Source organism: Ixodes scapularis, unplaced genomic scaffold (genome assembly GCF_016920785.2).
Source record: "Ixodes scapularis isolate PalLabHiFi unplaced genomic scaffold, ASM1692078v2 PGA_scaffold1__304_contigs__length_218370807, whole genome shotgun sequence".
In the NCBI taxonomy this organism is placed as follows: Eukaryota; Metazoa; Arthropoda; class Arachnida; order Ixodida; family Ixodidae; genus Ixodes; species Ixodes scapularis.
Window position 1 is genome coordinate 44,823,730 of NW_024609846.1, and position 15,890 is coordinate 44,839,619.

General features: G+C 43.3%; 1 pseudogene; it reads right to left on the reverse strand.

The window, feature by feature from the left end:
* Positions 1-314: 314 nt before the first annotated feature.
* LOC121835700 lies at positions 315-2,942 on the reverse strand (annotated as a pseudogene).
* Positions 2,943-15,890: the final 12,948 nt, after the last annotated feature.

Below are 15,890 nucleotides of genomic sequence, written 5' to 3' on the forward strand. Positions count from 1 at the left end.
CCCGTCGTAGGTTTGGCACGTAAAACCCACAAATTTGACTTGACGTTCGACCTCATCATAATATAGCTGAGACGTGAAAGTTTGATTAAAAAATTGCTAGTGGGGGCGAGGGAAAGAGAAACATCATCATTGTATATAGGGCTTCGAACCAAAACTTCATTTCATTCTGCGCTTGCGTCGCACTGCTGACATTCCTCGAGGTGTGGTCAAGTTGGTCGCAGAGCCGGCAAAAAGTGGAGGTGACGTAAAAAGACCCTCTTTGGCGCTCAGCTTCGGTTTGAAGCTGTATATGCAATGACTATTTATTTATTTATTCAAAAGTCTGAACGAGCGCTTTTTTTTTTGTTGTTGTTTAGTCGTCGAAGCTGCTGACTTAACCAAGAAGCACTGTTTTTGCACTTTATTGATATTATAGGAATACACTTATCAATTAGATTAGTAAAGGTATTTTTAAACAAGACCCAGTTTTCTTCGACACTGCGCGACATAAACTGATGCAGGAACTGTTCTGAGAAAAGAGAAAAGTCGGAGTTAAGTTCATCAAAATTGGCTCTGTTGTAACATCTGATCCGCTTATCGGTGGTACTTTTGTTAGACGCACGAAGAATGCGACCGGTAATAACATCATGATCAGAAAGCCCGTCTAGGCGAACCATGTCGGAACAGATGTCGGGATCATTGGTTAGAATTAAATCGAGAACATTTGCAGAAGTGTTAGAGCGCCGCGTGGGAAGTGTAATGAGTTGAGATAATAAGAAGTCTAAACAAGACTGGAGGAAAGCATGGGCCTCTGTTTTGGTAGCCGCAACAGATAGCGTCGACCAGTTTATGACCGGGAAATTAAAATATCCGAAAATAATTAACACACAGTCAGGAAATCTAATACAAAATTCACTCAAAATTCACACGAGAATGCCTCTTTCAAATCAGGAGGGCGGTAGAAAACACTAATAATTATGTTGGCGGTACCACACTTCAAAGAGACAAATACGCATTCGAGGAAAGACTTGATGTGGATGAATACCGCAAGGAACTCCTTCCTTAACGCAATGGGCACACCACAACCTCTCCGATTCTGCCTATCACAGCGAAAAAAGTTGTAAAGGGACCCAATGACCAAAATGTTGTTATCGTGAATGGTGTCGTTGAGCCACGTTTAAGTCAGCGCAATGAGTGATGTCGAGCATGAACAGACGAGTGAAGAAATGGCGACACTTTTGGAGAGAATGCTTCTTATATTGAAGTACAAGAAAACAATATAGACCCCTTTCAAAATACTGCCCCCTGTTGGCAGCTGTCGAATCCCTGCACAATGGCAAACTTAAACCTCAACGTCACGGCAGACTGAAAAAAACCCACCCACACAAAAAGGTGATGAGCGCAGCGACGTTGCACTTTAAACGCCGTTTGATTAGCTCGTCGGCTCGTAATTTTGGCCGCGCTCCGACGCTCGCTATCTAATCGAGTGACCTGCAAGTTCCTCGATGCAGTTGTTCCGCCATTGTGCAGTGGCTCCGACCCTTAATAATTGGCAGGCGAACAAGGAGCACGCTTGAGTCTGACGGGCGGGGGGCGTGTATCATGCTGTAGTAGGCCGAGAAGCAAGAACTGCAGTATTGGTAGGCATAAAGGAAGCAAAATGCACTGGTAGGCCGAGGAACAAGCACAGCGGCATTGATATCAATGTCCCATATGTAAAGGTCACTGTTCACAAAAAGTTTGCTAATAGCAACGCGAACACGGTCACCATCTTTCTTTACGGTTTTTGAAAACTGCAAAAGATTACGGCGTTTGTCGAGGACGGCCTCAAAGTAGTCACGTGATACGCTAAATTGTGTGTTCTTTAGTTTGAGGCCTTGACCTAACGCCAATTCCACATCTTTGTCATTGTAAAATTTGGCAATGATTGGTCGCTTTTTAGCGGGCAAGAAACCGCCCAGACGGTGAGCTCTGGCGATAGATAAAACCGTGATGCCAAGACGGTTTGAGCGAAACTCGGTCACAAGGCGTTTAGAAGACTCTGACGTCTTAGACTCATCCGTGTCTGTTAACCCGAAGAAAATAACATTGATCGGCGGGAGCGATAATGCTTTCCTTCCATTGGCCACCCACTACTTCTTTTGTTTTTTAATTCCCACTAGATTATAATGATGTGGAGCGCCTATAATGACTAGACTATATTGAGGTCACTGCTTGACTGTATTGAGGTTGAGCGTCATTTTTTTTCAACTACGCCATCCCCCAAAACTAAAATCTTAAAACGTTAGTCAAACTATTTCCGTTAGTTGAGTATCTATACTTAACCACTTTCACTTTTTGTTTTAGTGACCTCCTGGCCAACAACTTAACCCCAGTCCCCAGGGTTAAAAGAACCCTAACGCAAGTTTTCTTTCTTAAATGAACTCTGAATCATATAAGAAAATTTTAAAAAAATACACCCTGTATGTATCTATATATTTTTAGGCTTTTTTACCGTTGGATCTCCACCTTTTTTGTTTCCTATTTTGCTTGATCTTTTCATTGATCTTTGGTTTCTTTAAAAAAAATCCAGTTCGGCACTCCCACCAGAACAACATTCCCTTGTTTGGTCACAAAAAAAGGAAAGTTTTTGAAGGAGTTCCCCTTCAATCAACCGAGTAATGACCGCACAAAAGAGGGTCATTTTATTCGTGCACTATCAAACTTCCTTCACATTAATATTTCCAAAAGATTAGAAATAAAAAAGGTCATAGATTTTTAAAATTTTTCTCTTCCCCTCTTCTTTCTATTATGTTTGCCGTAAAAATTTATTTCGAATCATTCCTTTTTTTTCTTTTTTTTTTGCTCTTTCCACGGACAGCAATAATTTTGTAGAGAAGTATCACTGGCCTTTTGAGAGCAGCCACTACCATCCATAGCTGAGGCCGTTTGTAAATAACGGCACAGAATCTATTGTTGCACATGACAAAAGACCAAATTTATAGGGTCGTTTTTGTCGACTCTCTGCCACTTGCTGGGCAACGCGTAATATCGGCATTGTTCGATCTATATGGAAATTTTAATAGTACGTCCACACGTCTCGTACGGGTAATTTGCAAAACAAAATTGCAATTGGTCAATCAGATATATCATTTCGCTCTTTCTTTCGTTCCTTTATTTATATTTTGGACGAGCACTATAAAAATATAGGCGAAAATTCTAACGCTTTTTTCTTTAGCGGCTATACGTACAACAAGAAACAACCAACTTTCTTTCTTATTTTCTTCACATATTAAACTATGTAGCGTGTGAGGCGGTCATCGAAAACACGTCGCTTAAACTTCCACAACTTCGCCACTAACTCAAGGGAATGAAAAAAACGCCACACAGAATAAAATGTCTAAGAGAGCGCCGGATACCTGAAACAGGAGGGAGAAGAAGAATGTAATACGAAGGCGTAAAAAACCGCATATTTCTTTTGCATCGACGAAGCAAAGCGACAACACTGACGCAAGTTTCCACCGCCAGCCAACAGATGGTGCCACCCTTCCCGACGCACGCACGCGCCATTTCCGCCGAGCACTACACCACTCTATAGTAAATCTAGATAAAAGAAAAATAAACACAAGCGGCAACATTTGCTCCTGCCTACACAACACTGAAGATAGGCGTCCAGAAGAAGAGCTACGGTTTCATCTCGTCGAAGATATCAATAAAGAAAGATACGAACAAGCGAGCATACACGCAAAACGAGCGAAAAAGCAAACAGTCGACACAGTTTTGCATCGATCCACATTTGGGCGCCCTCCCTTTCTCGCCGTATCCATCGTTTGATTTTTATTTGCCGTTGCCGCTTTCGTTCACGTGACCCGAAGAGCGGAAGCGCCATTGGACGCCGCCGGAAGCAGACGACGCAAAGACTCCCTCTCCAACTGGCAGACGACGCAACGTACCAAGATGGCCGCCGCGCGTCTTCGTCGCCGCTGCAGCATGTTCCGCCGTCTCGCGCGACCGGCCGGCCCACTCCGTACAGACGACTCCGGGAGTGTTTTACTTTGGTTAAAATGCATTCGAACCCTGTAACTCGGCGTCGCAAGTTCAAGACTTTGACCGGATCGACAAGATAAGTGTGTAAACAAAACAAAGCACAACCACACACAATCGATAGTACGAGAGAACACGTCAACACAGTCTCCCCAGGAACGATGGCACGTCGACGAAACAGCGAGATATTGTGGTCCCTGATGACTCGCATCAAGTCCCCGCACAGCCTGCAAGTCCGGAGGGCCTCGACGAGCTGCGGTGCCGGCGCCAAAGTGGCAAAGCCCCACGCGGGCAAAGAGGGACAGTCCACACCCCCTCCCATGTCAGCGTCCAAGTCGAGACTGTGCCTAGTCGTGTCGGCGATCGCACCCGGACTCACATTCGGTGTGTTCGTCGTGGTTGGAAACGCAGCGGCTGTAGTGTCTGCGGGGGCGGTTGTGCCGTCTCTGCTCGTGGCAGCTGTAGCTTCTTTGTTGGCAGGTGAGTGCAGTTTCTTTCAACGTCGGTATTACCTGTGGTCGCTTATGTTGTTATGGTAGTTGTTTTCCTCTCGCGACATCAGGCATGTCGAATTAATCTGAACTAAGCGCGTCGCCGATCGTTTCGCTTTAAATAAACGCCTTCGTTACTGACACAGATGCGCTCAAATTGCGCTCTAGTTTGTCTAAGGACAATTCAACTACCGATTCACAAAACTATCTACAGGACTACCGGTCCACAGAGTTACGGATCCAGGGAAATGCTGATTCGCAGAACTACTGATCCACAGAACTGCGAATCTAAAAACAAGTTGCGAACTTGCGTTTGCTTACAGGCACCATGTAATGGTGCGTGCGCACGTCCGTACACTACTGCGCGTACACACGCTACAGGCACGCTCACACGTAAGCATATACATTCAGTCACGCAGTTTTACACCTGAGAAACTAGCACCCGCTCAAAAAAGCGAAGTGAAATTAATAAAAAGACAGTTTCACAAGTGGTGTCTTAACGTTCAACCCGTCCATGTGCCACACCCCTTAATCCTTCATTAAATGTTCGTTGATTTCATACTTTCGGTTCCTTAACTCGCCAAGTGACGTAGTGACGCACACTTAGAAATAATAAAGATATGGTTAGCAAAAATTAGGTTACGTGGGCGCCCTATGAAGGCGTAAATGACAATGAAAATTCCCTCAATTGTATTTTCCCAAAAGCATCATCATCTAGGGAATGAACATTTCAATAAACCATTGAAGCAATACACAACAGTCTGTTTGCATAGTAGATAGTTTTGTTCACAAGCGACAAAATAAAAATGGTTCGTGCTTTTTTTTTTATATAAAAAGGTTTTGTCGGTTTACACAGATATAAAATGCTATAAAAGCAGTTCTTTCATTGAGTCATGCCATGGAGACCTAGCGTTTTGTTTTTCTAGTCGACCTTTTTTTTTGTGTTCACAATATGCAATTAAGTAACAAAAAGAAGTTTGAAATACAGCAGCATCCCTAAAAATCACCCCCACAATCAATGACTCAGACGATCTGAGTAAAACTAGAAAATCTGCTATTTGAAAGCGGTAGCGACTGCTTGTGTGGCGAGATAAAATAAAACGTGAGTTCTCTTTCTCTTTTTAGATGACGTGACGCTTGCGGTCTTAACCCAAGTCTTTTTTTTTATAGTAGTTTTTTTTTTCACTTTTTTTAATCGTACATAAAATGCTGCCACATAGTTGTTTTTCCAAAGCATAGTAGGCTATTTTTTTTTAATACTGCGCCACTGCGGATAGCAAATCATTGAAACGAGAGGAAACAAATATTAATGTATTTGAACATTTAATAATTGCACGAAAAAAAGAAAGTAAAATAAAAAAAACCTGCTAACTATAATAATACTATTAATCAATCAATCAATCAATCAATCAATGTTTATTATACAGTGCCCAGAAACAACCCTGAGGTCTTGGTGCTGGTACACTGGTGGATAAAAAAAATACCTTATACACATCTCCTCAGAAAATAACAAATAACATAATAATAATAATAATAATAATAATAACAACTTTATTTCCATCTAATGATGGCGGCGCAAAGGAAAAAAAAAAAAAGATTAGTTGGCAGCTTGACTCGTCCTCCGGCCCCTTACACTGGTCAGCGGCAAGCATGCGGAAAACTACAAAAAAGACAAAGTACACAGTGGAACCGTCGCACATGTACGGTTGACATTTGTACAAACCAAGGTTTACCTAAGTGCAAAACATAGAATGAACATAAAAATCACGTGCAAACATTTAAGCGCAGGTCCTTGAAAGTTAGACTATCAAAATCAGTATTGTCAGTGCAAAGACTATTTTGTAAATGTGGGAATGTGAAATTTAACATTTGATGGCCATAGTTTGTTCGTGGCGTGACCATCCTCCATCTTTCTGCGCTGCGAGTGGAATAATGTGGGGGCATTTTTCTTAACGACGCAAGTCTTTCCAGAAAACACAAGCCATTTTTTTTTTCACTTTTAAAACTTGTACCGAGACTGTATTGATATAATTTGTAAAGAATAATTGTTTTACAAATCTTAAATAAATCGGCAGAATGAAAGGCAAATGGCACATTGCATATTCCTCTCTATATCTTTTTCTGCAGCAAATACAGTTTTTCTATATTATTCATTGTGGATGTGCCCCAAACTAGAAGAAAATACGTTAAATGGGAATAAAATAGTGATTTATAGAGCAACTATTTAACGCTCGTTTGTAAAACAGATCGGTAACGATTTACGGTTCCAACTACCCGAGCAAGCTTTGGAACAATATAGCTTATATAATTATCCCAGCTCATTGTCTCACTAAAAAACACTCCAAGTGTTTTGAAACAAGTAACGATTTTGATGGGATACGAGTCAAAGCGGAGAACCTTCGATATAACCAAACACCTACTTCTCGGTCAAAAAATGACTGCTTTCGTGTTATTCATATTAATTTTCAGTGAGTTGCTATCCCCCCAGCCTTTTATTTAAAAAAAAGTAAAGCTCGCCATATCAATTAATATGTCACAGGTATCGGCAGAAAGCAATATGGTAGTATCATCTGCATAAATTACAAATTTCGCCTTAGTGTTTACGTTAATTATACTATTAATGTACAAATTGAAAAGAAATGGTCCCAGTATGCTTCCTTGTGGAACGCCTGACGTAACAGATCTTTCAGTGGAAAAATGACCATTTATGCTAGCATATTGCTGGCGATGTCGTAGGTATTACTGTAAAAACAGTAGGGAATGTCCACGAATGCCGTAAACTTCAAGCTTTCTGAATAATGCTCAAAGGCTTTTGTAAAATCTAGGAACCACCCCTAAAACTAATTGTTTACTTTCAAAATTTTCTAAAATATATTCTTTTTGATCAAGTAGAGCTATCTCTGTTGAACAGTTTTTTCTGAAACCAAATTCATCATCACAATTCTCTCTCGAAATTGATTAAGCTTTGTGCAATGTGGCGAATGTTTACGTAACTATGATTGAGTGAGCTTTCTGCCACGTTCAGAGCATCCGCTGCCTCGCTTGTTCCCTCCGGCCATAGCCGCAACTACGTCCTGGTCTCATACTGCCATTACCAGGTTGCGCTTGAGCGGTCTTGATAATGAATGGCACACTTATATAACTAAAAATCTTGAACAGCGGATGTGTTTTTTTTTAAGTTTGACTATAAGATTAACTATAGGTGGAGTGCCTTCGAGCGATAAATTGGCAGCTGAAAGTGACCCCCGATCGACCGCCGCCATGTTGCACATTTTTGACCACTAGACAAGTGAACTTATAGTTTTACGTCTAGTCTTTAACGAAGTACCGCTCACAAATGATTGCTCATTGATATTTAATAACAGTACCGACGAGATAAGTTATGTTTCTTATGTTTTAAGTCCAAAATATGCTTCTACGAAAAAATTCGGACAGCTTCGCAATGCCTCCGCTAGATGCCGTCAGCCACTGTGCTGTATTCTGGGTTTTTATAGGAGCTGGATACTGATCTGGGGGGCTAAGAGTATTGAAAAAAATAGTTTATCATGTTTTTTTACAGTGATCGCAATACAACTCTCGGCTCAGTTTTGCGTAACAGCCTCAGGATGTGGTGCGGTCATGTGTCTAGTGGTCAAAATTGTACAACATGGCGGCAGCCAAGTGGAGGTCACTTTTGCCTGGTAAACGGGATACCAGCTTATCGCTATAAGCCACTCTACCTCGTTGGATAAAACACTCTTTAAGCGCGAAAAAGGAAAAGTTTCAAGTTCTTTCTAATTGTATTCTTTATTTATTTTTTTAGATACTACATCAAGAAGAAACAACTTCCAAACGCGACGCTCTTATTCGCTCTTTGTCGCGTGAGTTAAAACGTGATGGCGCCAGTACGCCAATAACCACAACCACTCCGTTCTGAACTAGACGGCGGGTCTTGCAGTCTTTGTGAAATTAAATGTACACGCCATCTTCTGGAAATAGCCACTTATTAGAACAGTCAAACTTAATTCACTCTTACAATCAAAGAATGAGGAGTAAAAAATGAGAAAATTACGTGAACCGGAAGTGTGCCGGAATGCCCAATAGATGGCGCCACCAAGTTTGTGGCCAAACAATCAAGCACGAATACTGGGTTTTCCACGCAGTCCAAGCACAGCTCACGTCACGATCTGATGGAATCAATCAAGCCGCGATCAATCTACATCGTCACGCCGCTCGTCGTCTTTGCGTTTACTATATTATCGGCTAAACCAATCACCAACAGTAAAAAAAACGCAGGATCATGAAGCGATCACTGTGCGCGATTGGTTTAGCTTGGCGACAGCAAACACAAAGACCTAGAGCATTGGTATGATCTACGCGTGTACAACGGTGTGTGTTCCCTCGCGCGGCCACAGACTGTGTTCAACTCGGATTTAGTAAACTGTCATCTCTAAATTTCACTTCGCACAAGTCGAGAGCCACCGAGTGCGTTAACCGCTACTGCTTAGAGTGGGGATTTATGGGGGACGACGTTGAAATATCGCAGTGCTTCGTATACGGGTCGCGGCACGGTTTCTGCCGTATGTGCATTATTTCGTTGTAATTTTTTTTGTCTGGCGTTTCTTTATTGCAGACCCTAAAACTCTCTAGAAAAGTACTTGTTGGGCTAGTTGGTGATGACTGCTTTGAGCCATGGTTAAAAACATTAAAAAGATGAACAGAAGAAAGAAGACGGGCGCTACCCGCAACTGTATTTGAAAACAAAAAGTACACACACAGATATATATATATATATATATTTACCTATCGTCACATAGGCAACTCATGCGCCGGAATACACGCCCTTCAACCCGTTTTCTTTGACGCGACAAAAGTGCATGACCATGAGAGTAACACTTTATTCGCAAATCCTTTGTGGATATTTCCGTAACGACATTAATGTGTAAAACTTTATTTAAAAGTGTGGGTAAGTTACAAAAACTTATAATTGATCTCCTTAAGACACATCCTGCCGTTTTTATTCCGTCAGTGACGTTAATGTCCATCACGCAGTATTGTTCACACGACCGCACGCCGGTAAAGTGCTCCTCCAAGTTGAGACGGGCAGGCGCTTGTGTCAAACTTCGGAACAGCCACCAAACTACTATAATTTCCTACCATTAATAGCTACGCGATCCGCTTATATTTGTAATTTTTTTTTGTTGAAAAGAATGAGGTTAATGTTTGCCGCAACCAAAGTTTATATAAAGCGGCATGAAGTCTAAGATTTCTTCTTTTTAATGCCAATCTAAAAATTAAATCTTGTAGAGATGAGGCTTTCCCTGACATTTTTAGTACATTAGTAGGAGGAAGGTCGAAAAACGTTTTTGGAACATTGTTTTTAATTTTTTTTCTTACTAAAAAACGTTGCCGGCCATTGGAAAGTTCACTTTAACGGAAACAAAAAGAAAAGTTGAAAAAAAACATGATTTTAAATTTGCTGTGTTTATGCGCTTTGTCCATTCCGAAAATCGGCAGCCCAAAACAGCACTTTTTTCACATTGAGGTGCAAAATGCTTAACTCCACATTAATACGCCAAAAAAATTATTTCGAAAGATAACATTTTTCTTTCGGGGTTCAGGAAAAAAAAAAACGCATAATCTAACCGCACCTTTCTGTTAAATTACAGTTTTGTAACATGCGAAACTGATTTTTGTTTCTTTTTACGTTGGGCGAGTTCTATTTAAAGTTCACAATATAGAACTGGAGATTAAAAAGAAAAGACTACCGGCTGCTTTTAAATATTCATCTCCGGTCCCCTTTGACGTCACGCGACGAGCTTTTTTGTGTTCGTATGTTTTCATATTCGAAGCACACACCCCGTGCCGTAAGGGGGCGAACGATTTCTCACGAACGTAGAAGCGGCGAAGCAGGCGAGCAATGTCCAAAGCGAAGAAAGATTACTCTAGGCTGACGTTCCTGAGTGACGTCGGTTTCGGTCATGTCATTTAAAGGTCATTTAAGGACAACCAAGCGAGGTAGCAAACTTTATAAGTAGCATACGCCCTCGGGGAGTGATGGTACCAGTGTTGTTGATAACATGTTACAAATAACGGCGTTACCCGTTACGCGTTACTTTTCTTTTTTTGGCAAGAGTAACGTGTTGGTTACCTTTTCAAAACAGTAACGGGTAGCGTACTTACGTTATTTATATCGAGGAACCGGTAACGGAATTTACGTTACTCGTTACTTTTTCTTCCCAAGACAGAAAAAAATTACACTGTCATTCTTTTTTTTTTGTATTTCAGAGCGTTAAGTTGTGTAGTTTTTTTGTTGTTGTTTTTAGCGGTCTTTTTTACGCTTTTTCTTGCGAGTATTTAGGTGAAACCGTAAAAAAGGTAAAGTAATTACGTTCTGTTTCTGTATGGGCATAATGTTTTTTGAAATATGGCGCTGATGCAGACCGGTAACTATGGAGCCTAAAGCGCGTTTCGACTGCAGTGTTAAGCGTCCTACGCTGGCCATACGTCATAAGTTGTCGTCCCGAAGTGGAAACAAATGACGTAAAATAGCCGAATTGTCACGCTGTCGCTTGTCGCAATCCTGGCGGTTGGTCGTAGAAATGCCAACGAGAAGCTGCGAGTAGTACGAGCGAACGCGAGTGTCACTGCCATCACGGCGCCCCAACTTCTGGCTGCCGTAGCTTCAGTGGACTGCCACACATGGAGAGGGACTTGCAGCAGATCAGGCGTCTGCCAGATACACGACAGCTGTTGGGACGCCGCCAGGATCGCGACTGGACATAGCATAACACATTTATGACGTCATCAGGCGGAAATCAAGGCTCCATTTTTTTGAACTCGGTAAGCACACCTGTCGCAGACGCCTTCCAGGTACCATACTGTAACGTTAAAACAGTGAAACGTGTTAATTCCTAATGAAACGAAGTAACGAAAAAGTACCGTGCGTTAATTTTTATCAGTAAAGGTAACGGTAACGCGTTCTCTTTATTTTGAGGTAACATAGGACGGTAACGCGTTATATTTGTTTGCAAGTAACGAGAAACATATTTCGTAACTTTCCTTCGGTTACGCCTGCAACGCTGGATGGTACAAATGCCGTAGTGATCCGACGGTGCCTGGAACGCGTCTCCGACTGGTGTGTTTACCGCGTCCAAAAAAGTGGCACCTCGATTTCTGCCCGATGACGTCATAAATGTGTCAGACTGTCACCGGTCGCGATCCTGGCGGCATCCCAATAGCTGCGGTGCATGTGGCAGACGCCTGTTCTGCTGCAGGTCGCTCTCCAGTCGGGCAATCCACGGAAACTTCGGCAGCCAGGAGATGGAACGCCGTTGAGATAGAGAGCCTGTAATCAGAATGTGTTCAACTGCTCAATCACTCGTCATTGGTCGATCGTTATCACGTGGTTTGTGGGCGCCATCTTGAGCTCAATTTTTGCTGAGGGTCTGTAGAGCTACGCAGTTTTTTTTTTTTTCCCCTTTGAATGTATACAAGCTTGGAAACGATTAAATATTTTATAGGAGGCATAAAGTGCATTTTATTTGCCACCAATCTTATTTGGATATGCTAAGTAATTTTTAACCGTGAATATATGTTAAAATCGCCATCTTGCATTTTGCCACGTATCTGGCAACAGTGGTTGCTGCTCCGCGTTGGCATAGCAATGAAGGAATGAGCGTTGGCAGGTGGTATACGAATGAGACTAGTCAAGACACCACGAACAAAAAACAAATTAAAGTTAAGCAGAATGAGAATATATAAAGGCTGGTTGTGCTTTATATATAAAATATATAAAGCACAACCATCTCTTCGAACGGGGCCGCCCGCGGGGCCCGCAGCAGCTGCAGAGGCAGAGCCGGCAGAGCGGCAGGCCGCGCTGGCCGCGCCGCTCGAACGGCTCTAGACGGCTCGATCCAGTCAACTAGCCAGCCACCCAGCCATCCATAGCCTCTCTGTAGACGGCTGGATCCAGTCAACTAGCCAGCCAATCAACCGTAGCCTTGTGACCAAACGCTTCCATGTTTTCAGTGGCACCATCACTACGTGGAGACGGCGACACTCGCGCTCCTTCGAGTTTTATGGCGGAACTTCCACGAACCGACCACCAGGATCGCGACATCCGACGGCAAAACACTCTGGCTTTCGTGACATCATTTGTTGCCAGTTCGGGACCCCTTTCGATTCATGGGCGGTGTGGAGCGCTAAGCACACCGGTCGGAGACGCGTTCCCTGCAGGCACTGTGGCGATACGTACAGTCGGGGACAAAAGTCCCCAGGACGCGCGAGCTGCGACTGAAACGCATCGCTCTGCCATCTGCCGGCGGGTCGCCTGGTTTCGAGATCACAGAAAAGCGCATGCGCGTCCTACTGTGCGTGCAAACATGTGTGTTTTTCCGCTTTTCTGCGTCGCGGCGCCTAACTCGAAATCGGGCGCGTGGTACCGCCTCGGAGATAGCGCTTACTGACATGGCACGTATGAAGCAAGGAGTCACGGCTGCTCAACTGAGCGATAAGCTCAGCTGGTTATAAAGCAAGATGCGCTGACACGGCGAAATGCGGCGCAATGCCACAGGCGGTATGTCCAGTTTCGGACAGACGCTCGTCAGCCGCAAGCGCTATCTCCGAGGCGGTACCACGCGCCCGATTCCGACTTAGGCGCCGCGCCGCAGAGAAGCGGAAAAACACACATGTTTGCACGCACAGTAGGACGCGCATGCGCTTTTCTGTGATCTCGAAACCAGGCGACCCGCCGGCAGATGGCAGAGCGATGCGTTTCAGTCGCAGCTCGCGCGTCCTGGGGACTTTTGTCCCCGACTGTACAGTTGGCGTAATAAGGGTAGATGATTAGGTCATCACCGCGGATCGTGCCATTCGTCCTCTAGTGTCATTACGATGGAAGCTGAAAACTTAAGAATCGCAGTGCGTCGATTATTTGTTCACGCTTCCATCGCTCCGTCGTTGTTTTAACGTGAAACGTTCCTTGGGTAGTTGCTCCGGATTTCGTGAATCTGCATTTTGTGAAAGCTTTGCCCGTGACGTCTCATGACGTCACATTTTCCTCATTAAGTTTAGCGGGAAAATTGACGTCATGTGAGCTCAACACCAATTCAGTTCCCCAGTTGTGTTTAGCGGGGAAAATGACGTCACACGATTTCGTCTCACGTGTCCTATACATAAATTTTGTTTCCCCGCTGGATTTATGGGGAAAATTTACTTCACGTGAAGTCAACACAAATTCAGTTTCCCCGCAAAATTTAGCGGGAAAAATGATGTCACGTGTCTTCGTGTCACGTAACCTAGACACAAATTCAGTTTCCTCCTAGATTTAGTGGAAACAATTTATGTCACGTGACCTCACTCATTTTTTCTGCTAAAATTAGCGGGACAAATGATAACACATGATCGATAAAAATCAGCTTAAAAAAATGGAGAGGAAGAAAGAAAGGAGCAAGCACAACACGGCAAAACTAAATTCGCCACTCATTTTGTTTTTTACTTGAAACGAAAAAATTAGGGACGTTTACGATTCTCTGTAATGCCGAATCGGAGCGCAGCTCTTGAGGAGGAGGAGGGGAAAATACAGAGGGGACAGTATGCCCCTCCCCCTCCTTCCCTCCTCCTCTCCTGCTCCCCTCCCATTTAGCGGGGGACTTTTTCTGTTAAATTTAGCCGAAAAGTGTAGCGGTAACATTTCCCCGCTAAATTTAGCGGGTAAATTTTCCCGCTAAATTAAGCGGGGAATGTTTTCCGCTAAATTTAGCGGGAAATTTTCCTGCCAAATTTAGCGGGGAAATCTTCAGCTGGGCTTGTCGGACGTTTAACACGAGAGGGGAAAAAGAAGAAAAAGTACGCTGGGAGGCCCTGAGACGTCACACAAATTGACTCCGTAAGCGTGACGTCATGGGTCCAAACCATAGAGTTATTATAATGTACGCTAGAGGTTCAAGTGGCGCTAGTGTGCTGACGCAAATTGAAGCAGACAGCAACCAGTCGAAAATTGACTTCCGGTGATGCATTTCTATGGGAAAAAGTGAGTGCATTTTCTCCCTGCGCTTGATCATAAGAGCAAATATCCCAAATAATTTGTACGCACTAGGTAGTTTGGAACATTTCTCAGTCAGGCTGACGAAAGAATTGGTCAGTTACGGCGTTTTTCTCTCGAATTCATCGCACTAAAACGGTGCTAAAACGGCTTCGTACGTGTATTTATGTGCACTGTCGGACACTGTTAGCGCGAACGCGGCGTCGATGATTTCCAGCATGGGGGATATACATGCCAAACGAACGAAGGACATCTGGAAAATCAAGAGCGGCGGCAAGAACTACGCAACAACACCGGATCAGTAACTTACAGTGCATGTACGATCAAAATAAATTGAAGGCCACGTAATCTATTCCGATTTTAAATAAGTGAGTACCGCTTTATTCTTTCTGTACGTCCTGATCCGAAGCTGCGTGTTCTACGTTCAAAATATCACCCCCGCGCTAGACATCTTTGAGAACAAGTGCGCGATAAAAGCTGCCCGGCAGAGAAAACAATACGAAGAGACACCTTTCGTATCCCACGGACTTTATTCTCTACGTTGAAGGTTTTTATCCGCTCATGCACGATGGGATCATTTTCATACGGTGACAGGACTGGCATATTATCATTATACAAGCGTCACCGGAATGCTGGCGAGCCTTGAACACACTCTATGTTCGTTTCGATCGTAATTTTGCTTTGAATCGTCGCTTGTTTTTACACACCTGCTGCGGAACACAGGTTTGGGACTGAAATGCAGCGAAGTTATACATCGCTCACTGATGAAGAAAAATGCGCAAACTAAAGCAATTACACTTTTACAATGTTAATTAAGACACATACTATTCGGTAGGACCGAAATAACTTAAGTGTTCCATGTTATTTTCCGGCGAAGAGACAAAATGCACGCGCGTTTTCCCATAGGAATGCACAGGAGCACCGCAAAAGTAGACTGGTTGCTGTCTGCTTCAATTTGCGTCACGGAAGTCGCATAGACACTAGCGCCAGTTGAACCTCTAGCGTACATTATAATAACTCTTTGGTCCAAACAAACCGTTGCTAGGGTCGTTGTTATGGACAAATACATGTGGCTAGGTTTCGCTACGAAAACCCGACCGTTCAAAAATCAGGAGTAGGATTTAAACCTCTAAAAATCACAGATATAGAAAGCTTGAATGTCATATATGATGCGACAGAAGTGTGCCGGTAATCGCTTGTTTCTGAAATATCTACGACTGCAACTTCCGGTCCTCAAGATGCCTGCAGCAAACGACGAATGCAAGAAGTATGCAGTATGCTACACGTCGGTCGGCCAAGCTGGCGTCGTCGTTTGAATTGTGTGAATAAAGACGATATTCTGATATTGCATTTGTTTGAAATATAATAAGTTT